General features: G+C 33.2%; 1 protein-coding gene and 1 long non-coding RNA gene across 2 annotated transcripts in view; both read right to left on the bottom strand.

Moving 5' to 3' along the window:
• LOC108365531 (uncharacterized) overlaps positions 1 to 26,417 on the bottom strand; it is an 89,839-nt gene that overhangs the window by 48,371 nt on the left and 15,051 nt on the right. The gene's annotated exons all lie outside the window — the stretch shown is intronic.
• On the bottom strand, positions 8,345 to 25,014 carry LOC108365530 (uncharacterized). The gene is made up of 3 exons (XR_001847939.1): positions 25,002 to 25,014; positions 21,115 to 21,117; positions 8,345 to 8,437 (listed from the first exon to the last, which is right to left on the bottom strand). It is a non-coding gene; the product is annotated as an uncharacterized LOC108365530 (long non-coding RNA).

Raw genomic sequence — 26,417 nt, 5'->3', positions numbered from 1 at the left:
TTTTGATTTCCAAATAAAAAAATAAGGGTATATTTTTTCGGTGAGAGCATACAAATTGCGACTTTACTTCTTCACATGCATTTTTGGACCACCCTAAAGCACATTCAAACAATTACGAAGCTGACAAAAGCACAAGCAACGGGTTTCTAATGCAATTTGTTCAATCGTTTCACTTATCAACAAAGCAGTGTATTAAACGAGTGAACCGGAAGCGGTGTAATAAATTGTAGCTGGCGGGTAGGGTACACGCTATTTTGCACATTTGTAGCAGTACGCATAAAGCCTTAAAATCTCAACGGAGTTGAATTCCAATTGTGAATTTGAATTCGAAGGCTTTGGTGTGCTAGAGTTGAAAAATTTGAATTTCCTTTAAATCTTTAATAGCAAGGTTGGTTTCTAACCTTCATTCCCTCCTCAAAAAAAAAAACCTACGTTGTCTACCCTTGTGTGTCACTTTTCTCACACATAAGGTAGCCCATGTGTTTTTCTCTATAGAAAATTCGATTGTTTTGCTTTCAATGTATGTATGTACATATGCATAGTGCTTATCATAACTATACGAAACACAACAGATTTGGCTATTTTATATTATAATTTTTTTAATTTTAATTATTTTTTTTTATAAAAGTACTAGCAGACCCGGCGAACTTCGTCCCGCCCAAAATAAATTTTTTGTATTGAAATGTTTTTGTTCAACATTTTCAGCAACAGTTCATGTTCATAATTTTCAGTGACGCATTTATCTTCCACACCCCCCTTTTCAAATAGCCCTATTTTTCTCTAAGTGTATCGAGTATTCATTTCATATATCTTCATACCATGTTCGAATACTCTACCATGAAGACTTCCAGAGATATGTAGTGTGAAAAATTCGGTTTGTATGGGAGGTGCCACGCCCCCTGCAACTAGCGGTATGAAATATACTTTACATTCGATTCACATTCCTACCATATATACACAAAAATTTTTTTATTAAATATCTTACAAATATTTTTAGCAGGCAGTTTTATAGCCCATTTAATTTCAGTGTAATAAAGTGCAAGTTTTTTAAGTAGCTGAACTAACCGTGGATTGTTGGCAATTTGTTTTGTTGAAGATGCCCTGCTGGGAATGTATCTAACTATAAGCTAACTTTATGTTGATTAGGAAGGAGCTAAAAGTCACCTATTATCTGTATATTCTCTTTGACGAAAGCTAACTACATTTCCATGGCGATTACCGTGAAATAGTCAAGGGTGGTTTACCTCTGCATTTGATGTAATTTGTAACTTACTACTTTTGGACATAAAATATCAATAGGAAAAACAAAATGTTATTTTTGAATTTTTTTTTTTATTTATTTAATTTATTTACTTTATTTATTTTATTACATTTCATATTTGTTTCCATAAGCTGCTGTAGGTGGTCCGATATTCGAACTCCGTCAGACATAAATGATAATATGAAATTTCGATCTTCCTTTTATTTGTCCTCAATTCGAAAAAGTATTTGCAAGGTGCAGGATATTTAAATAGAAACGTGTTTAAAGAAAACAATCTCCTTCATTACTCCAGCATTACTTGTGAACTAGTTTCAAGTTAGCTTTTTGTAGCTAACTACAAGTTACGTATATGTTTTATAGAAATCCCTCAAAAAAGCTAACTACAAGTGGGTTATTTCTTATATAAAAAAATCGTCGACTAGGCTTCGTAAGGACTCATTAAAATCAAAAAATAATAAAATAGATAGTCAAATCTTTATACAAAAAGATAATCCCACATGTCTGATCGTGTAGGTAAACATATTGGCACGGGTTTCACCATCAGGCAGGTTCTGCAATTCACTTGCGAGTGAATTTCAACAACAACTCATCTTGAATCCAACATTTTGAATTCTGTGTTTCACTTTACGAGTTTTATTTCCACTTTCTTTCGGAATGCAGGACCTTTCTGTAAAATTCGGAAAGTCAAACACAAACCCCGAACTCCAGATTCAAAGCGAGTTTGCTGAAATTCACTAGGAAGTGAATTGCAGAATATCCCTGATAGTTTCATCAAAATTGTGCAAATATTTGTATCTATTTGCATATATATACATATGTCCTCACATACATTAACATATACAAACATGCATTGAAAGTAAAACAAGCGAGTTTATACAGGAAAATGCAAGGAACTACCTTGCGTGTGAAACAAACAAATATTATTTTCGCATCACATTTCAGAATTTTATATTGTATTGTTTCGATCAAGAAGTTTTATGAACTTCGGTTAGAAAATAAGCTTAAAGAAATATTGACAATTTTTTTTTGTGATATATATAAAATATATATTGATATATTTTCATGCATACATGCCTATGTACTATGTACATATGAAAGCACTCGAAATTTTACTTAAAAAAAAATACATATTGGACCACCGACACGCATATTTGGTGGAACTGATTAAATCGAAAAAAAAATAAAATTTTTATAAACCCCCGAGCAACTTAAAATTTAAAGATTTACAACTCAGGTTTTTTACGGAAGAAGAAAAGGAAAGGGACAAACCAGCGATGGATTGAGTTTTTTCAAAGATGTTTGACTAATAATATTCGATGGTTACGTAATTTTTACCAAATTAGAGTCCAGACTTACAGCTTTTTAACAATGCGTTAATCGACTCTCCTTACAACCAAATGTTAAACATTTCTAAAACTAAAAGATTCCAATGATTTTTTTTTTTTGAAAACGGAGTACGAAAATTTGGATCCTTCAAATATTTCGGCATATTTTGAAAAAGCTATTGCTGGTATTTTTCAATTTTGGTTTAACAAAGCAATGTATGTACATAAATTACATAAATGTTTTCTGGCTTAAAATGAGTTTTCGCAGAAAACCAGGAAATGAAACAAATTCCATTGAAATTCATCCACACCTAGAGTATGTTAATACTTCTCATCGTTTTCCGACGAAAAAATTATTTACCTACTTCAACTACAAAATGACTACATCTATTTATGTCCAATTTTCAAGTTAAAATTGCAGCAAATACTTCAAAAAGTTTTCTAATGCACTCTAAATGTAAGGAAAACAAATAGTGGCAGAGGAAACTTCAATGCATCATTCGCTGATGGAGAAGTGCATTTCAAAAGCTCAAAGCAAGAAAGTACACAGGACTACATAAATATGCAACCGTAAAAAAAAAATGTGTGGGCAAATGTACGTCAGTAGCGTTGATGAAGGGGGTTTGAGGGGAATTGACCCCCCAAGAAGAATCACCCCCAAGAAAGTTGATAAAGGGTAATCGATTCCCATGATTCATGGAGCTATCTACGCTACACTCATACACTGAGCCAAAAGCACAGTGGTATTTTCAACCAAGTTATAGTTTGGTTTTTTCATGGTTAACCCTTTCCCTGCATTTGCACAATATATGGTACATTTAATTTTATGTAATATTGGAAGCGTGCTACTAAAAATCTTATTAATATTTTTGAAAACAAATTAAAGCATCAAAAGTTTGGTTAACGTAAACAAAAGTGTGCTTAATATTACCAAATCATTGTTGAAAACATCAGCCAAGGCATTGCTAATATTAACCAAAGATTGCGTTGATTCCTTTTCAAGTTTGAATTCGGTAATATCAATAAATAGTTGGCTGATTTTTTGCTCAGTGTATGTATGTTGGTGCAGCATAAAATCAACTTTAGGCCGCCATACCCGGCTAGTGGCGTCAACGATAGTTTGAAGTGCATTTAGTTGCCACCGAACCGATTTGGCTAAAAAGTTTCCTGCCATTACATGCATTTTTACAAAAGAAAAATGAAACTTTCAATAAATCATTTGTACGCAATCTGCATTATGCGCTGTCACAGAGTGTTGCTAGTGTGCTCATATAGAGGCAGCGAGAGAGAGAGAGAGAGAGAACGCGATAGGAAGACTGGGCTAGAATGAAGTCAGAGAACGCAGCGGGTGGGGGAAAATGCATTTGGTGATGTTTAAAGTATGGGCACTAGGGCGGGTTGATTTGTATGGCTGAAAAAAAAAAATAAAAATCGTATAGCAAAAGCGTAATCTACATTAAATTCTAAGAAAATTCTCTGAAGAAACCATGGGTCTAAAATAAAACCCTAATCCGCGCCTCTCGACTTGAAAATTTTTTTCCATTACACTGGTTCGTTTGTTTGCTCCATTTCAATGAGCTTCCATTTCGGCATTTATTCAATGTTATGGAAATGTCAACCACAAGTGGACCACGTACTTCTAGTGGAACATTAACGAAATTAATTGAAACCTGCAAACAATTTACTGAAAAATTGCTGAAATATTGTTTGAGTGAAAACACTTTTTTAGTTTGTTTTTATTTGCATTATAAAATAAGAATTGTTTATCGAAACAAAAGAAGGTTATTTTATAAATACTGAAAACTATTTTTTGAGTGCAATGTTTTTTGTTTTGCATTTCCAATCTTTATTAAATTATGAAAGAAAATTTTATTTATCTATGTTCCTTATAAAAATATTAAATATAAAATTATATACAAACTTTTTTACTTGGGTGAATATTTTTTTTAATGAAAAAAATAATTTTGAGTGTAGAAAAAATATAAAGTGCAAAAGAACAATTTTATTCAGAAAATTCGATTTCTTTTTGGAAAAACCTATTTTTTCTAACATTTATTTTTTTGGCAAAGGCGGCCATATAAATTTTCAAGTCGAGAGGCGCGGATTAGGATTTATTTTAGATACATGGTTTCTTCGGAGAATTTTCTTAGAATTCTATGTAGTTTTTGCTATAAAAAAAAAAAAAAAAACAACCCGCCCTAATGGGCACCCATGTCGCTTACGACGAACAAACAGACTCAAACTTTTAAACATGTTGTGTGCTGAAACCACTGTCACTTGCTCGCACTGCCTGCCGATCGTCCCACTCTCTGTATTATGCTTCAACAAATGTCGACTCACAGCAAAATTTGTCATGAAGGAAAATACAATTTTCTGTCATAAGTCTGCCGTCCGGAGTGCAACTCTATTACGTGCCCCATACATTCCTTCTACTCACTTCATACAGCTTTGCAGTTTTTTCACTCCTCTGTGTACATACATACATATGTACATGTGTACTTTCGTAATTCCTCAACTCCTCTAATATTTCTAACAATTCACAATCTAGTTTATTTTTTTTTTGTTTGTTTGATTTCCTAGTTCCAATTCAGCAACGAATTGGAAAGCTAGAAAATATGAACTTAAGTACATTGGCAATAAATCGGTAAGGGGCGGAAATTATGTTCTGCGAAATTGCACTTCCTTCTTTTCAATTTTTTGAGTGCATTGCAGGGAGTTCATGCACATTAGAAAGAAGAAAGTAGAAAAAGCAGTAAAAAAGATAGGAAAGTTGATCGTATGACAAGTAGCGCAAAATTTTGTTCCACTGCAGCTGTGCCACTGACTCCAGCGATGGCGGCGGCGATGCCATATTTACGAGACAGCAGAATTCAATATTTCATGCATCAAATATTATGACAATTTGCAATAACTCTGCGTCTTTGACAAACACATACCAATGTACATACATACATGTGCATATGTACGTACATATTTACATTTTTATGCGAGACATATTTAGTAGTTGCAAACGCAGGATGCCATGGCTGTTGGCATAACAGCTGTTGGAGCATTTGAAAGGGTACACTGAGAAGCTCTGCGCAGCAGTGATATTAACCGACGATGCCTGAAGGATATCACCAGTTAACGTTAGATGTATACTTTATAAAGTCGCTTTAAAAATGTGTTTAGTTTTCATTACTATGTCCATTTCAATATTATGAACGCTCGAAAATATAAACCTTTGGATGACGTTAATTTGTGTTATTAAAAGCAAATGGGCAAAACGAATGAATTTGACAAACAAAATTTTAATTTTAATAAACTCGCATGCTATTGATCTTATTGACGTGATTTCTTTACCCCTGCGTCGACTTTTAAAGGAAGATCGGGCTATCGATTACCGCAAGTTTGTGTCTCGAAGTCAAAATTAAGTATAGACATACCCGTACACTCTCGTTAGGTATCCTAAAATAAACGCAAAACTAATTAAAAGCTTAAACCGTAACTTAGCAAAATTTTCGTGGTCCACTCGACGTGGTCCCTACTCAGCTTAAAGTTCACTGAGAGTAGGAACCGTTTTTTGACAAATAGGAGCGGCATTGCTTCTTTAGATTTTTAGAAAATGCACTGAAAATTATGAAACTAATGAAGAAAGCTTTTCGTGCAAGCTTTTAAACTTCAATTTTCTTATTTTCGTGAAGTAGTTGTATTAGTACTTTTTTGCCAATGAATGTTATAAAAAGGAATACAAATGCGAGAAAAACAATATCATTTAAAAAAACCACACGAAGCAATCAATACACTTACGAAACTCTAGGCCAAATATAGTAAGACTGCGTTTTAGCATTTTCGTGTGTTGTAGGATTTTTTTTTAAAGAACTTTTTAAATTTACAGGGATTATTAAATATGATTAAAAAATATTTAGGCAATGTAAATGAAAGAAAAATTGAGTAAAATTTAGAAGCATTAAAATTGTTTCGTTCGCAAGGACGAATAGGTATTGAAAATGCTCTTTTAATTAATATTGTAACTTTCTTTCCTTTTCTTTCCTATTTCTCGTCTAAAAATCATTGTAAATGTCAATTTTGAGTGAATAAGCTTCAGTAAAGGGCAGCGGTCTACCGAATCCGGTTCTTATTTTTTACATGGTATCCGGAATTCGGTTATCCGGCATATCTATCTCTATCTGGCACATCTCTAATATAAATATGTATTCAGATACGTATAACAATTTGCTAGGTATGTATGTATGTATGTACGTAGAAACTTCTCCAAACTTTTTCATTGGGCAAATATGTATGTAGGTGGTAAACCAGTGCCATCACTTTTAACTGCCCTCGCACATGCATAAAAATCGATGCTACTTAAGCTTCTTACTTCGTTGCAATGTGTATTCTTAACACATATTCAATTGTGAACGCATGCATACACAAACACACACTTGCATATACCCTTTAACAACTGCAGCATCCGCTAACAGTAAATGCGCTGCAGTGACACAACTTCGTCTATTTTATGGACCAGTGGAGTAGAGTGTAAGCTTCCGCTGCACGCCAACTTCGACTAGGTTGCAGTCAAGAGCGACAACCCTCCACGTTTTTCTGCTTTCTTTTCTTCCTAACTTTATTACTAATATTTGTATTGTGCCATTACACTTGTCATTGCTTCTCCACTCCCTCCTATTTCTAGATGCTGCTGTTTGGCAGACCCTGTGCGTTGCAGCTGTCAATAATTTTCGCCTCAGTCTCTTTCTCGGTGATTTTTGGGCGGTTTTTTCTGTTTTTTTTTTTCTTTTGGGAGTAGCAAGAATGTAATTTTGCTTACGAGTACGCAGCAGTTGGCAGCTCTTGTTACTCTCGAAATTAGCGTTACGCAAATAAAAGCTTGCTTGTGCGTACTTGTGCTTATGAACAAAAAAATCATTGCGATGCGTTTGCATTCTATATCGTAAATATTTTATGAATTCATAAATAAGCGAATAATCTATTGAGTATCCATGAATGCGTACAATATTAGTGTTTGCCAGCATACACGCAAACAAGCACACTTACTTGTCTTAGTCAATTTCACGATACCAACGTTTATTTACCCGAATTTATTGATAACGTTTTTTTTTGCTGATAACAGCTTTTTAGCAATCATCACATCACATGCTTGCTGCCCCTACCCACATGCTTTTATCTCAGTTATCTGTTTGTTTTAAGCCCTTAATTTGAAGATTAATAGCATTTTGTTAAACTGGTATTTAAAAGTTTAAAATCGTTGTTGTATTTATCCTCTGCTTAATTCAATCTCGCTGCCATCATCGGATAGATATTTATTGCGGCATCATCATTTGATAACTTAAAAATTTAGTTTTTACAAAAGCGAATATATTTTCATTAAGAGTTTTTAACATTTTTTTGAATGGAGCCAACTTCAAATATTTTGGCGTATAAAAATATTTAGGGACTTAAGACCTTCTGGTATAATCTAATGCATTATATAAATCTCTTTTCGAGATCACTACGATATGTCGAAAAAAAAAAAGTGAAAACGAAAACTGTCCAGCTGAAATAAAAAAGGTTGATAAAAAATGCTGGAAAAATGTTGGAAAAACTTAGAAACTTATAATGTTTTGAAAACGTTTTTGAGTTTGTTTATTGGAATGTTAAAAAATAAATAGTCACTGGCATGTTTGTATCTACCAACCAAAGTACACCGGACCCGGGCTGGTATTTCCCGCTGGATTTACAAAGGTAATGCCAATTTAAAAAAAAAAAATATTAACATCCCCGCAAACCAATGTTCCCGAAATTTTAACTAAATATTTGGGAGTATTTTATTTCTGTAAGGATTTTTTACGAATATTCAAAGAAAACTATATGACTATGAAAACTATATTCTAAAAAAATCTGCTGGAAATTCTTCACATAGCAGCATTACTTTCATTGCTTTACCGATTTTCTTCCGAAATTTCGTAAAAGAATCTAAGTGTGCATAGTTAATTACATTTCAAAAAAGTTTGCCCAAAATTGGATATCTTTACGAATTCTTTAAAATTTCTCTACAATTCAAAATACTCTGAAAAAATGGTTTCCAGGGATGATCACAAAAAGTATGGACTACATGAAAATAAGCAAAGTAAAGGAGTTACGGAGCTTTAAGGCGTCTAGAGCATAGATACCACACAGACGGCTCCCAAATCCCTGAGGATTTAGCTTCGTAAACGCATGTCCCTAAAAATGTGTAAGGAGAGGCATATCCATAAAAAATGGTTTTATTTTAAAATAAAATCTTGAGCATTACTTAAATTTGTGCTTTTAATTACTATAACAAAAATGTACTGAGTAACCAAGTAAATATTTAATATACGTACTTACTTTTTTAATTTATATGCTTGGCGCACTTATTTGCCTAGCATTTGGGTTGCGAAATTAATTGTTTACTACCTCCTTAAAAACAAAGCATCACCTAAAGTGGCAGCGCAACAAAAGTTAGCCAATAAAAATTTAAGAACGCGTTTTCCTTTCCGTTAAATTTTTTTACACTACTTATCTACTGGAATTGCAATTGAATTTTGTATTTGTATTTCATTTTATTTTTAAGGAAATAAATTGTTTTAGGCCAACTACTGGAGCAATCTAAATACACACTTACTCTACAGCATACTAAGTCTTTGAATGTTTTATTTTTTTTATTTTTTTTTTGTTTCATTTCTTACTTCCCTACTCATTTTCATCCATTGTCATTTGCTATTTACAAGCTCGGAGTTCCAGCGCTATTGCTTTTTGTTCTTCCAACTAATTCTAAAGCATTCCTCTGCTTACTTCTTCAATTTTGGCCACAGTCGCCGTCACTTACCAGTAGCATTATGACTTTAGATGTAGCACTTGTCTATTCAATTTGTCCGTCCACCTAAGTAGTCTGCCAGTATTTACGGACAAATGCATGAAAATTTCAACTTGTCTTCAACAGCCTTCGCCTTCGACTGCGCTACTCTTGACCTCTATGCTCACTGCAGTGGTGAGTTACTTGTAGGTACTCGTTGTGTTGAAGAGCGGCAATAGTTATAAAATAATAAAACCAATTATATCCGTTCATTAGATCAGCTCGATTTTTTAATCACTCAATTTTTAAATCTACAATATAGATTCATATGAATCTACAGTGGCGAAAATATAAATAGGGAAGAGACATTTTAGCATTTTTTGGCTATTCATCTTTTGTTCATTTAAAACTTTATTATATATTTTTGAAAGTGTAGCTTGTTATCTAGCAAAAACCATGTAAGTAAAAATTTAAAACTTTGTAAAAAATTAGGGACATACTCAAAATTTCATCAAAATTTTTGAGCTTTTTAATTAGATTTTATGAAAATATTCTGTCTATGCAGTTTTGTAGCCCATTCAATTTTATTATAACAACATGCAGGTGTGTAGTAGCTGAGATTTACCGTTGATTTTAGGTAATTTTTTTTGTGGAGGGTGTTGCTTTTTTTCTCCGTACAAAACAGTTGTCGCGCATAATTTGTATCTATGGAAGAAAAGGCGCAAACAAAAAATTTACAAAAATCAACGGTAAGTTTTAGCTACCTCAAACTTGCACTTTATTATAGTTACTAAAATCTAATGGACTTTAAAAATCAAAACAAATTCTAAAAAATCTGATTAAAAAGTTTAAAATATTGATAAGCATGTGTTAAAATTTGTCGAATTTTTATAAACGTTCTTTTAAACGAAATTTCGATTTACAAAGTTTTGTTAAGATAGGAAGCTTTATTATAAAAAAAAAAAACAAAAATAAAAAACACATTGTCAGTTCCCTAATTACATTCTCGCCACCAATATGTACATAATTTTTCTAAGGATTTATAAATACTTCCTCATTAGTGCTAGAAAGTGATATTTAGATGTTCAGCAGATAGATAGCCTCTCTTCGTCACTCTGATAAGTGAACGCTTTTAATTATTAGAATTTTTTCACAATTCGCGTTTAATTATGAAATACATCCTTTTCACTTTTAATTGCTAAAAATAAGAGTTTTCTATTTTTAACCTTCACCAAAACGTTCCACTCTAATACGCTTACTACCAGCAACAGCATTCCACACCACTGGCGTGCTTAAACATTTTGCGGTCTCATTCAATACCAGTCGCAATGGCATAATAAAAACTTTTCCAGCCACATTTATATTTAAATTTGGACAGTCTCTCAATTATGTTTGCAATTTTTCTTTTAGTTTTTTTTTTTACGTTTTCTATTTATTTATTTTTTTTTTACCACTACTGTTGTTTTGATTTTGTAATTTTTAACTTTAGCTGTGCATATGTGTGTGTGTGTATGTACGAGTATATATGTATGTATGCGGGTGTACGAGTGCTAATGACTCCGCTCAGCTGCGCTTGTTGCTGTTACTGGCTGTGGTAATTTTAGTAAATTGTCGGTAGTGTTTTTCATTAGCAACAAGCTTGCCATACTTTTGTTATCTCAAGCTTTCGTTTCAGTTTTGATGGAAATACCAACTGCATATGCATCTATGTGTGTATGTGCACATGTATGCATAACGCTAAAAGTTGCTCTTACACCCCCCCACACGTTTGTATATTTTAAAATATGCTGTTGTGAATTTTAAGTTAATTGCTGGTATAGAAACAATTTTGTGGTAATTTTCGTTGCAATTGTTTTAAGGTAATTGTGGCAAATGAAAATGATGATTTGAAAAGTTTCTTTCAACTTTTGCTGCGTCCATTTCAAAAATGAAAATTTACTTTATCTGTAAAGAGTTTTACATGGAAATTGTTCTAATGAAATTTTACCCAGCACCAATTTCTGCTTTGGAAAAAATGCTAGCGTGTGTATTCGATTATATTACATTTTTAAAAGGCGCATAATGCACATAGTTAAAGGGACAATAATTATTTTGGAGGTACGTTTATACATAAACTTACATGGTAGATTATTAACTTGTGACCAAAATGTGGAAAATAAAATTTTATTGAAAAATGTGAATGCTTGACTAGAATTTGGTGTATTTCATGGTGTATATGTAAATAGACTATGTCTATACTAATTATATAAAGATAAGTCTTTTTTTTTGTATGTGGTAATCTCCCGAACGGCAGTTCCGATTTTCATGAAATTTTGTAAATACATAGCTTTCAGCAACCACCAATGGACCAAGGACCAATCTGTTCGAAAAAATAAAAATTCTTTTTGGTTCGGTACACTTATTACAGATATACAAAGAATACAGTTCGAAATATGTTTTTAGGCGCTGAAAAGCATGCATATACTAATTATATAAGAAGAAGTCAATTCTTTTTATAAGAGCTGACTACTTCAGACTTTCCAAGGATCAATAAAGGCTGATAATAATTTCGATATATCAAGGGAGCGTGGCATCTGCCATACAACTCGAATTTTTTATACCGCATATCTCTGGAAGTACATATTTGTGGCAGAGTCTTAGAACGTGGTTAGGAAATATTTGAAGTCAATTCCATACTCATGGCGAAAGAGCACTTAGCGCCTTCTAAACATGCCACTGTGAGTGAACTCCCCCTAAACGAACTTAGGTCCACAGCTTCAAAATGCCAGATAGCGCTGCAGTCGAGTTATTACTAAAATTCATATTTATGTTCGAATTTGGCTCATATTCGAGGTATATAAGTAGATATTGGTAACGACGGGGGCAATGCTATTGAAAAAACATAACCGGAAGGTGGCGCTGGAGTTTAAAAATGGTCAAGGGAAGTCATTCGGAGACACCAGGGAGCAAAGTCAAGTTACCCTGATTAGCTTCTCTATCTAGTTTCGAGAAGGCAGAATAAACGTTGCGTTTGTCTTTACCGATGATGTCGCTGGAATATGCCAGCAATTGTAAGCTCTAGTAAACAAGTACTTTTTATAAAAAAAAAAGACTTCAATTCTCAAAAAAAAATATTTATCCCATCTCTGAGACACTACCTTACCGATGCAAAAAGACTTATCGAAATCAGTTGACGTGGTACAAATTTATGCGGTAATATACATAGAAAATAAAACAAATAAAAAAAATATTCCGACGAACTGATAACCTTCTCCTTTTTTGGAAGTCGGTTAAAAATTTCACTTGAGCGGTTCTGTTCCGCAGCCTTGTCTAAAATCTCGCTCGGTATCCGACGGAGCGGACGACTTAAAAATATTTAAAAGAGTCACGAGTCTTTCTGACTCGATCAAACTCTAATCGGATCTCGACAATGTGGCAGCTTGGTGTAGTAGTAATCATTTGCATCTAAATATTAAAAAATATATATGTTTATATGTCGTTTTCAAAATTTCGATCACTCATCCCTACCAGCTATGATGTTGGAGTGTCTATGCTGACTTCTGTTAATGAAATATCTGATCTTGGAGTAGTTTTTGATGCTAAATTTCTTTTTCATAGTCATTTGAATTACGTTATCGCGAAATCCTATGCTACGCTTGCTTTTGTTGCTGTCACGAGCGTGTTCAAAAAGCTTTGATGCGCTTTGCTCTACGGTCGCTGCATTTTCAAAAGCCGATACCTTCCTATAATGCTAAGTGTCTGCTAATTAACTTAAAATCCTTAATTAGTCGAAGAACTATCCTTTCGTTGACATTTCTTTTTGATGTTATACGTGGTGGGATTGACTCGCCACTCTTACCAGAACGTCTTCGTTTTAACATTCCATCTAGAAGCCTTCGAAACCATGATATTTTTGTATTAGATCGAGTAAGAACAATTTATGCTTCTAATGCCCCAATTGCCAGAGCGACAAAGGAATTTAATACAAATTCTGCCGAAACTGATTTTTCATTACCTAAACCTAGGTTTAAGCAGTTACTGAATGAACCAGTTTAATTAGTAATCACATTGCAATTGTTAACTGTAAGTAGTCTGTAAGGAAATGTTTATATTTTTTAGATTATAGCTGCAAATAAATAAATAAATAAATAAATAAATTAAATATCTAGATGCTCTAGGAATAGTTCCGCATCAGAAATAAAATTTTGAAAAAATATCGCTTACGTTAGTTTGACGGTTAGGGTAGAGGCGATATGTTAACGCAAACTCTCACAAAATCAGTCCAAACGTTCAAATTTTCATTCCCCTTTTGACAGATTTTAGGCATCCACAGCGAAGACACTCCATAGTCATTTATCATCAGGCGTTCACCATAAATAATCATAAGTCCGGTACTAACAAAAATAGTCCTATAGGTCATAACAGATCTAGCCCAAAGTAAAGATATTTACTGAAGTATGCAAATTTTCGTCCGAGTTTCCGTCTTTTCTCTGTTTCATTATGGGCATTGGGCAATGATTGCGCAGAGCGAAAGTGCATAACTGGCGAGGGAAAAAATGTTTGGCGAAAGTGTTTCCAATAGAGATATGGACAGAATAAGTGTGGAAATTTCTGTGTGCTTACACAATTGCAGCGCCAAGCATCAACCAGCAAAGCTTGCACACAAAGGCGAGCGAAAAAAATTGCGTATACGACATGGCGTACGTTGAAAAATATGTACATATGGCCCGCTTTGCGATTGCAGTGCAGCAGCAAATGGCCTAACCAAGCGAGCATTGCTTATCGCTATGGGCGTGATGTGCTCTGCAACACCAGCGCCACTTATAAAGTGCAAAAACATGCAAACAATTTGCTAAGTGCAAGGAAAGTGACAGTGTGGACGATAAAAAAGGGAAATAAAAGAAAACAAAAAATAAAACGCAAAAGCATTCCCACAGAGCTAATTTGCATAATTAGTTATGCGCGACGCAGTGCAAGGCTATTTATTCGCATGGGCACAGGAGAAGCCGTATAGCTGGAGAGTGAAAGTAATGAGCGCGAAGCAATAAAAGTTCAAAAAATGACAACAATAAAAATATACAAAAAAAAAAACAGAAATAAAATTTGAACGAAGACTGGAAGAGTTGAAGGTTTGTAATAATTGTACACGAATGGAAGTTATATATGTATTAGAGGTAGATATTATAGCCGAATTAAATGACTCTGTGATAAGAACATTACTTGGTTGATAGTATTTCCAAATTGCTATTTTTTAGTTTTATTTTCGTTTTTATGTTTTACCATTTTGTGTTTTTTTCTTTATTATCTTTTCCCGTTTAATTGCATTTGTGGTCAGTTGTGTGAAAATGCGCAATAATTTCATGATATATGTGAACATTATTTAAATCTAAGCCGCAAAAAAAGGTTGAATGACAAATAGCTAGCAGAGGCGGAGGTAAATAAAATGAAAACGTTTTTGTGTAGAGTAAAAGCAAGGAACACTAAGTGAAAGACATGAAGAAAGATTTATAAGAAAAAATGTAATAAAAATCGTATAAGAATGTTCAAAAACTGGGAGAGCGCTAAAATAAACAAGTACGGGGCTCATATAAATATTAAAATAAATTGCTAAATATTTTGGTGTTTGAATGTGTACGGAATAAGGCTTTTAATACAGGCCAAGGACTACTTATAAAAATGCTAGTCGAAATAAAGGGTTTTGGTTAACGTAAAACTTATGGTTTTCTTTTACTCAAAAAAAAAAATACAAAAATTATACGAAAAAAAATCTTTAAAAACCTACAGAGAGAACGGCGTAACGGTATAAAAGCTGGCTCAGCAGTCGACGCTGATCACATTACGTCATTGTGCTGGCCCACCGATGGAAATGTAAGAACACAAATAGTTTAAATATGGAAAAAGAAGTTAGCAGGGTATCTATTCGGAGAATCAGTAGTTCAAGAAAACAGATATTTTCTTGTCTTATAAAACATAATAAGTGTTTATCAGGGAAATTCGCTACATTTGATGACAGCCAAGCGAAGTCAAGATTTGCTCTGAAATATCACGCAACGCTAGCACACTTCTAGCTCAGTTAGTGTAGACTTAACTTAATTTTACTCAACACTTAAACCCCAACTTCAACCAGAAGCGAAAATATTTTGCATTCAGTTTTTTGAAGATGTACAAAAAACAAAGTCTGGCAAGCCTCTTTTGTTTATGTATGTAAGTATAATGACTATTACTTCTACTTTAGTTTGGGAAGCAATTATTTTGAGTTGTGTGTCTATATCAAATATATTTTGCCCCACATTTACATACAAATGCTAACGAAGGCGCTCTATTTTATTATAATAATTTCATTATTATTATTGCCATTACAAATGTGAGTGTATGTATGTTTATCTGTGTGTATACGCAATGAATTGTTTTTTTTTTTAATAATTTTTACTTATTTGTTTCCTATCACGTTCTTTTCATATCCAACACAAGGCACCGTACACGAACCAACAAAAAATGATAAATTATGAAATATTATATGCTGTCCGCTCGGTTTGTGCAAGAGATAAAATTTAGTTTATTTGCAAAGGCGTAGGAAGTGCAAACGAAGAATTACGTCCATGTGTATTTCGAGTACAATCAAACGCATTCACTCCAACCGTTCATCGAAAAATAAGGAGCGCCGAGCCGAGGGACAATCAAAGAAAAGTAAACAGACTTTAGGACAACAGCAACAAAGGTAAGTATGTACTAACATTTATTTTTGACATACACAGTACACACATACAGATATATGCGTACATCTGTATTTACATGTAACACATACGCCTTTGTGTATCTAAGACGCTATCCAAATGTTCGTGGTTTTCCTCACCTTCTAAATAGTACCGTAATGTATGCTCACACGCAAAATCATTTTTTCTTTTTTCTTCCATCAATTTCGATATCAAAAAACACAAATACGTATTTACGCGCATACCTATACAAGAGCAATATTGGTCCAATCGTTCAATAGGTCCGTGCTTATGTAAATAAATCTACACAAATTTATCAACACACTTACACACACACATACGCTTTAAAAAAAAAAATGTATTCGTTCAAGGACCGATTACGTTACGTCCCCACAGAGTTTGCCAGTGAAAAATATCCCGCACTTTTGCGTGCAAGCGCAAAGAAGATTGTGGCCACTGTGCGACCATTTTGGTTTACATACATATACATATAGATAGCACGTACGTACATACATACGTATTCCCAGTCGACAAAATTAGAGCCCCTAATTCGAATCCTTTGAAATTATAGGCCTCCTTTATTTGATTATTTACCTCTTTTTTTACTTATTTGTATCGAATGCTTGTGGAAATTTTGCAAGAAATATCAATGACAATGTTCACGTTGTTTTCTTTTATTTTGACTTGAATATTGAGCTTGAGGCCTTTATTGATGAAAATTTTTGCAGAAAAAAACGAGCAGTCTTTTACCAAAATTTGAATTATTGTTGTTTCTCCGCAAACATTTTCGTTATAAACGGCCGCAAGCTTAATAAAAATCTTTCAATAAAAATTATTCTTAGGCCAGAAAATAATAAAACCGAAAATTTTCAGTATAAATAAAATTTACTGCTTTGACAGTTTCTTCTATACTCTTATTCAGCCTTGCTTACTTTTACTTGAGAAATGTCATCACCGCCAGGACGGAGCAAACTTGTATTACATATATCATTCTTGGATACTTATGCTTTATATTTATGGGACCAGTACTGGTAACGTTTGGTCTCGGGTTACTTCGAAATGTATGCCTTGACAGTATTTATACGTACGATATGTTAAGAATGAATGTAAATACTTAAATAAACAAACCAGCTTATGATCTGATTCAATATCAGTTATAGTTATTTAATAACTGAGAAACCCAAGCCAATGCACACAACTGAATGGGCGGTAGGCAAAAGTAAATGAAAATGATATATACATACATATATTTTTTTAGTAAAAAAAGCTGTTGCACTCGTGAGTATAGCCACACATAAATACGCAAACATACTTAATCATTTAAATTGTTGATCAACAAAGGGACGATTTATGAGGCATTGGAACAAATAATATGAGCATTTGGCTATTGTTATAGCCATGCTAATATACAGTACATATGTACATATAAATGTTTATACACAAATAAAAGAAGTGGGTGCGTGCAAACACATATTTGCATTAATCTTTAAGTAGAGTATTATTCGTATGTATCACGCCAAAAGAATTAAAAGAAAATTGGCCAGTGTTTGGCAAGCGAAGGCAACCAGCCAGCGATGTGTTAACAAGTGCAAATTTTTTGTCTGTTTATTTATGTATTCCCTTTATCTACATATTTATACCTGTATCCTTAGAGATAGAGAATAAATAAATACATACGTATGTATGCGCTGTATCTTTCTTAGTGGTAAGTTAAATAGAATAACCGTATGTATATGTATGTATGCATTGAATTGGATATGTATTATATTTAGGCTTATAAGTGCATTAAAAGTAGCAAAAGGGAACAACGTGCACAGTACCACCTTACCAGTCTTAAATACGATAAACACTAAGGTAACTTGAGGCCTTAACCGAAACCACCCCAAAAACGAAAAAAGTAATAAAAAATTGAAACGTTAGATATAAAAAATTGTTCACCAAAATTATTATTATTATTTTTTTTTTGTTTTAAACTTTGGGTATGCAGTTTTATAGACTATTAAATTTTAGTATAATAAGGTGCAAGTTGAAAGTGGCTTGCGGTCGCTTGGTCGCGTTGATTTTTAATAATATAAGAAAACGCTTTTATTTCCCATTTAGTATGCAGATTTGCTCGAAATGTTAGCGAAAAAAGAGCGCAGGTCTGGCGGCCAGCGGAATTCGGAGAAGTATCTGCTGTCGGCATAACTGCTGTATCCGTAACCACTCCCATTTTATAGCTTCCAACCGACTATATCACACCAAAATCTGGATCCACCTTAGACTCTGCATGAAATTCCCAATCCGTAGTGACTGGATTCGAGAGGGCACATAGTGCTTAGACGCAATTGCAGAAATTTCCATTTCATTTCCCTTATAAGAGCTTTGCGCATCTCTCCAAGAAAATTCATTGCAAAATGAGGCTTTTTTGGAGTTACTTGGATATCTTAAAAAAATCGTCTACGGAATCAACGCAAGCACCTATTAAAGAGATGGTAAGGTACAAAAAACACAAGACACCCACAATAAGGCAGGTGGCTGTACGTTTACTCAAGATGGCCTGATCGTAAATTAGGCGCCCTCCTCATCCTATACTAGGACTGTAGGAGATATCTGATCTACATTTCTGATCAATCAGAAACTGCCTTTATAAGAACCGCACTAAATGTTTTCCACGCGATGTAAGAAATCAAAAGCAGAATAACCACAATTTAGCACTCGATAATTACGCGATATTAATACAAAATTACGAATAAAATTTGGAGACTTGAAGTAAAATAAATTGTTAGCTTAGTTGGTGGTTTTATACTCGCTAAAAATGTACTTTAAATATTACGTGTTTCATTTCATTCTATTTATTACTCGTCTATGTCGCATGCCAATTTACAACTACATAAAACAAATATCTCAGCGCATAAAATTACACTCGCAGTATTTAATATTATTATCGCATTTGGTTTAATATTAAAACAAATGTATGTGCGTAGAAGCGTGTATTCACGTACGTGTAAAAAAATTCTATGTGTGTATGTGAATATGTTGATGAATTAATGAATTTACACACAGTTGAGTGCATTAATATTTCATGAGCTCTAAATGTAATTTAAAAGCCATAAATAGGAAACAATTTCTTGAAATATGCACAGCAAACAAAAACAAAAAAATAAAATAAAAAGCAGCGTAAATGAACTCCAAAATATGCTCCCTAAGCGCATTTCAATTTAGTCAAAAATACGCAAATAAAGCGAAATACACGTATGTATTTACATACGAAGATATGTAAACAATTTTTAACCCTTAAGTAGATGATTAAATTTCAACCGCTGCACTATTTTCTAGGCAAAATTCGAGATGTAACCAAACTGATGTGAAACTTGGTGTTTGGAGGTCGCTAATTTCGATTTTTGGAATATAAAATGGCGGATCCAATATGGCGACCAAATTTTATAATTTGTTCATTTTCACCACAAACTCGTATATGTAGATGGGGGGTTTTCGAGGGCTGATTTCAAATCTCATGTCAGATTTTTGAAATTCAAAAAGGCGGATGCGATGTGGCCATATCGGATTCGAAGCAAAAAAAAATAATTAGTTTAAAATAGCAGATCATATTTTTGCTATATATATTTTTCTAATCATGGATGCTTCGAATAAAAACGCTTTCCTTTGGATATATGTATGTATGTATATTCGTATCTGAGTAAAAAATTTTAAATTTTTAGAAGCAATTGTTATGCTCGATTTTCACTAGGCATTAAATAACAAAAATTACAAACGAAAAAGTTGGGCACTAAAAGGTAATCTTGTTATTGCATTCAAAAAAAAAGTCATTAAATTCATTTCCACATGGAATTTTTTTGCCATATAAATTTTTTGTCATTTCAATGCCTAGTGAAAATTCGGCATTCAAGTTTGTTGAATTTTCATAATTTCGGTACGAAGTTTGAAATGTGGATTTATTTGGCGCTGGTTAGGTAAAGGGCTAGACTTTTATAAAAAAAAATATATATAAACATTAATTGAACAAAAGAAAGATAGCCAAAACTAGTCAAAATATCACTTGACCAATATTTGTATTTGTATTTTATTTGTTAAAATGTGTACGAATTGTGTGATTTTTTGAAAGGCTAGGTATAAAGTTGAAAAAAAAACAAATAACGTAACGTTCAAGTTTAAACCAAAAAACTTCGGGCAGCATCCCCTTAATAATATTTTGCAGCAAAAACTCTAAAACAGCGTATTCTTTGCATCCTTGTTGACTGCTTCTTTTCAAATATCGAAAAGCTCGATAGAACAACGACGCAGAAGTTTCCTAAGGAAAAAGCCCATTATTCAAAAAGTTCAAGAAAGTGAGACGTGATTTTCAGCCCACAAGCTTTAGATTAAACATTTTTATTACCCACAAAGCTTGAAGACCAATTTTGTATAGCTCTGCTTAAAGTGGAATAGATAATATTACCCAAATTAGAGTCCATTTTGAAAATGAACTTATTTATTTTAGCAAGCTGTATGCTAGCTTTCATTTTTTTCTTTTTTGAAGTATCTTCATCGCTCGAAGATTTATTCCAATTCTAACTGAAAGAAGGCTAACTGCGAAAGAAAAAAATATTAAAACTTTTTGTAGAAATGTCAACTTTAACAGCTGATATCTCTACGGGAATACTCTTTACGAAAATAATGAGTATACACTTATTTATTCTGGGAAATTAGTTTAGTGAAGGAATAAAAAAAAAATCAATTTATCGATACTTGAAAAAATGACTTTTGGCCGGCAAATAATAGCTGCCAGACCATAGTGCGCTGGACCAAAATTAATATTTGAAAAACTTATTGTTAATTTACATTGAGAAAGATTCAATAAACTACATTGTCAAAAAAATATATATATGTATATATCGAAACAGGCCTGCTCAGTTTTCTTTAAAAAAAAAATTGAAAAATGTATTCTTTCAAGATGCTCACAAATGTTAATTGAGAGGTGATCCGTCATTTGGAATCAGACCACTCAACCGTACCTACTTCCGACCAGCGCGCGGTCCCAATAATTCGGTTTCAATAACTGACAGTCTTCGTTTCACCATTTCATTTAATTCTAAATACAACGAAATTCTGCACGCATTTCTAATTGAAATGCCAATATTTTGTAAATTCCCTCGCCGCGCTTGTGCGGTTGCTGTTGCTGTAGCTCTCTGACAATAAATATAAATTTGTTCATTTGCTTTCCATTTTTTAGTACATAATTTGCATAAACTAAATCGTGGAATTTTGTATATTCTTTTTTAATAAAATTCCACGGATATGCCAAAATGAAATGTATATGCGCAGCTAATACAAATATTTGTGTGTGCAAGTATTAGATATGTTTACATACATATGTACATATGTATGTATATGCGAATTGCTGTCTAGTTATTTATTACATTATTTGTTGTTGTAATATGCAACTCAGCTGCAATAATTCTCGAAAATTTGGCATGGCACGCTGCATATATACATACATATATAACTAATAAGAACGAGCGCGTATTTACATAGGTACATATGCATGTACAGTGACGGGCAAAACTGTAGCATGGTGTAACACTTTTTACTTGAGTTATCGCTATCTTCCCAAGTTCTAATGACTTTCATACTTTTGTTGTATATTCTCGTTGGTACATCCCTACTCCCTCTCTCATAACGATTTGAAGTCAATACAACAACAATAAAAAAACCAGCAGAAAAATATGTAAATTAAGGCATATGTTACAGTTTTGCACTCATACATTTTTAAGAACTTTTTAACAATTTTCACGAAAAAAAGAACTACTAACACAATGTTCAGTACTCTTTTGCTTGTTTCAGTTCCTGGATACGATTTGGGCTACCTTATTTGTATCTCTGTAAAAATTCTGGAGGTATACCCTTAATTTGCTTTCACAGCTTATGTACTCGATTTTACGGACTTCGATACTTAGTAAGCTGTGCTTTTAGTTGTTTTCGCAGATTCTCAATGAGATTCATGTCCGCGGATTGTGGAGGTCATTTGAAATTAGCAAATTTTTGCTTTTGTATTCAGTCTTTGCGAATATGTCCAGTGTGTTGTGGGTGATTTTTCAGCAGAAACTCTAATTTTTTCGACTACATCTTGCAAATTTTGTTGAAATATGAACAGATACTGTTCCTCACGCATAATGTGTACTAACAGACCAAGAAAATGTTTGAAATACAACCCCAAACTATTATTGACCGACCACTGTTATTCACAGTTTGCCTTACATGCTGCGCATGGGCTTAATTTGGGTCTTTGACCCAATACCATGCCCGGTCATCTGATTGAAAGCGATTAATTTAGTCTTGTCGGACCAAATAACCTTCAATTGAAACTTAAAAATATGTTTTTTATTGCATTCTGAACGGCCTAACATATCCCAATATGCAACGGTTCGGATTCCGTGCGATGCAGCAAAATGCTGCCGCACTCGCACATGTATTTTGATCAAATTTGCTTTTTTCTTCTTTGATGATCCTTTGCGCTCAATTTGGCAATTCTTCGCCTCGCTGTCTATTGATTTGCGTTAAAGTTTAATACCTTAAGCGCTTCTGTAATAGTGGCTGCATCGCTACTTGCTGTTAAGTTCACAAGATATCGTACCGTAATATTTTTTGACAGACTTCCTTTGTTCTTGGGAACACTTTAGGCTATATTTTTTCCCAGTCTTAACATTTTCAAGTAGCAAATTCCAAAATTGTTTGCCACTTTTCGTGCGGTCCCGCCTTTCCGCAGTAAATCTATTATTTACATTTATGGTTCCTGATTAACTATATTATTTACTGGTGATCACTTCTTCAATAAACTACAATACAGAAAAAAGTCATCTGACTTCCAACTAAGTAAGAGATAACTGTCAAATGCAAAACTGAGAGTAAGTGCAAAACTGTAACATCTGCCTCAATTTACATTTTTGTCTGCTTTGTTTTTTTATTGTTGTTGTATTGACTTCAAATCGTTATGAGAGACGGAGCAGGGATGTACCAACAAGAGTATACAACAAAAGGATGAAAGTCTTTAGAACTTGGAAATATAGCGATGGCTGAATTAAAAAGTGTTACACCATGTTACAGTTTTGATCGTCACTGTATATTAGACTGATTCAAAAAAAAAAATCTAAAAAATATTTTTTAAGCCCCCTCTTCGAAAGACCCTCAATCCTTAATATTAAGTTTCAAAGGTCGCGCATCGCAGATTTCTATTTTCCAAAAAATTGTTTTCAACTTTGAAAAAAATTGTTTTCAACTTTGGAATATGTTTTCTTTTCTTTGAATTTTCGTACTGAAAAGTGCGATGCATATTTTTGTAGGAAATTAGACGCTAATTTTTTGATAAACCCACTGGTTTAACGGGTGTTCACACTTAAAGTCATTATTACAGTTTTTTCTCCTATTTTAGGTAAAATAATTACAGATGTCTTCAACTGTGTAACAATAAGTCAGTTTAATAAGTCTTGTAACTTGGTTTTACTAAAAAACGCCATTTCAGGGAAACATTTATTAAAATAATTTCTATTATGTTGAGTTATGTTCGAAAGTTTGTTTTTTTAATTTTTCACTAAAAATTATTACAATTTACTGTTTTTTTTTGGAAAAAAATTGCAATATTTAATGATAATTTTAATTATTTTACCTAAAATACAGAAAAAATTGTAAACATGATATATGTAAATTCAAATTTAAGTTTTAACTAGCGTTCAACCAGTAGATTTAGCAAAAAATTATACAAAATCGCTTTTGGAGAGCGTCTAATTTCCTACAAAAATATGTACCGGACCTTTCAGTTCGATAACGCAAAGACGAGAAAACAAATTGAAAAGTTTAAAACAATTTTTTTCTAAGTAATTTATATGAAAAATAGAAATCGGCGATGCAGGACCGTTTAAACTTAATACTAAAGCGCCCTTTTAACGGGCAACTTTTGACATCCCCCCCCCCCCCCCCNTTTTTAATCAGTCTAATGTTTATGTAGATGTACATATGTACATACCTACACCTGTACTTGTATATGTATACGCATTTGGGTATTTGTTTTGTGTGCATTTCAGGCATAAATATTTGTCACTAAATCGCTAAATATATGCCATGAAACTGGACACTGGTTTATTACTTCTGCTGTCACACGCACGAATGCACTCCAATTATCAAAAATAGTTCATTAGTTGCAATTTATTTATATCTACTCACAAACTAGCGGAACGAAATGTGTTAAACCACGTATTGCCGTGTTTTTTGCATGCCTTGTTTGCGCAGTTTTCCTAACCGACAAATTTTGACAAATAAATGAAATTACAAAATTTCATTAAAATTGCATGTATGTGTTTTTAATTTATCACAATTACTAATATGAAACCAATTGTACTTGCACAAATACGGATCAGTCTTCTAAGTAAATATAAGAAGTTACAAGGCTTTATCGATCTAATTGTGTGTAAGACTGAAACCCACCGTCAACGAACTGATTGGGCCTTAACAGTGTGGCTTTAGTTCTGGGAAATCCACCATAGGCCAGATAATCACCATATGACAAAGACTCGCTAAAACAGGCTGTGTTCAGAAATGCATATTGGAAAATTAGACATAAAAGAGAATGATGACGGGCGGTTGTGTAAAATGAAATGGAGCAGAAACGTTCGAGCTTTAAAAGTATATACAGAGAAAGCTCCCATAAGCGGACACCCATGGTCGCTAACTTCTTGTTCGCCTATAGAAAATATCCGCTTATGGGAATTTTGTAAAAAAATAATATTAAAATTTTAATTTAAAAACTTGAAATTGCGGTTTGGTAGCAGACGAAGAGGTAGGCCTCTTTTGCGATGGAAAAACCAGGTGGAGAAAGACTGGTGATACTGGCGAAACTGACATACGCGAAGACTTTCGACCCTGTTACACTGGTGACACTGTATAAAATTTAACAAAACGGTTAACAGAAATGTGTTGCCTGGTATTATTGAAAATATTTTTTTTCTCGTACAGGGTTCAAAAATTAACTCATCCATATCCTGTGATTTTTCAGTAAAAAAATGTGTCTAAAATTATTAAGGGTTTAATGGGTTAATTTTTTTCCAAAAGTTAAAAGATGCGAGACAAACTTTTATTGATGGCACACACTTTTATTCAAAGTTGGATAAGGAATAGTTGATTTATTCATATTTTCATAAAATTCCCACATGAAATTTTAATACTGTAAACATATTGGCAGCATTTAAAAAAAAAAATCTGTTCTTTATATTCTTCTAGACTAGTGGACTTATTCATAAGAAATAAAGTAGGTTTAAATAGCTTTATAAGTTGACGTTTTCATACAGTTTTCAATTCATGAACCTTTTAAATAAACTAGCCTCAAGTTTATTTTTTATGAATAACGCTATAAATATTTCCTGTAGAACTTCGGTTTCTAAAAATTTTTTCATTAGAAAGGCTAAAAAAAATATTTAATCCGCCATTTGTGGTGGCGGCTGTTTTTGGTTTTGAACTTTTTTCATAATGTACTCTATTCTACTAGACAAATCCCTTAAATATGATACCCACATTGAGGGTGTGGTGAAAAAATATGATATCCGCAAATTTGTGGCGACGGCAATCTTAGATTTACAATAAATTCCAAATCAACAGGTCAACAAGAAGGGGGATAAATTTCAATTACTAGTAGATTTGATTTGGCAATGAAGAAGTATATTTGGCCCAAACAGGGAATAAAACGATCCACACGGATGAAAAATTGTGAGCCAAAATGTTTCACAAAAATATGCGGCATTAAATTTAAGGATCCGGCAGCGTCTCCTTACGGACTGCATTTGAACAGAATATGCCCAGGTTTGTATTCAAAAGGATACGAGTATTCGGCTTGAAAGAAAATGGACATGTCAGGGCTTAGATACCCTAAATTAAACACGCTGCCTTAACTTGATTATCGAGAAGCTCGCGAGTATAACAAGTTCTTCGGCACGGATGTGGTTGTAGTTTTTTATTTAATTGCTATTTTTTTAGTCGTCTTTTATTTGTTTAATGCAATTGGAATATGCTAGACTCATTTTTGGAAATGTGTTACAAAATTTGTTGCAAGTTATACTTATACTATATAGCCGCACTTTATTACATGCTCTTCTGTTGAATTTCCAAGCTATTCATTTGAAGTTGGCAAAGCTTGTATATACTTAAATATTTAGAAGATATGCAATATTTGGTGTGTGCGCGTATGACGGCTGAATTCGTAAGTATTTATATACTTGTTTAAATATATATGAACATATGCATATATAGTAAAATTGATGAGTGAGTGCTTAATTAACTCTATCTGTGTTAACATCTAGCTCTTCATCATGGGTAAAATGTGC

This window comes from Rhagoletis zephyria, unplaced genomic scaffold (assembly GCF_001687245.7).
Source record: "Rhagoletis zephyria isolate East Lansing unplaced genomic scaffold, Rhagoletis_zephyria_1.1 Rzeph_scaffold_01901, whole genome shotgun sequence".
Classification (NCBI taxonomy): domain Eukaryota; kingdom Metazoa; phylum Arthropoda; class Insecta; order Diptera; family Tephritidae; genus Rhagoletis; species Rhagoletis zephyria.
Note: the sequence above shows the minus strand (reverse complement) of the source record. Positions and strands in the feature narration are given on the sequence as shown.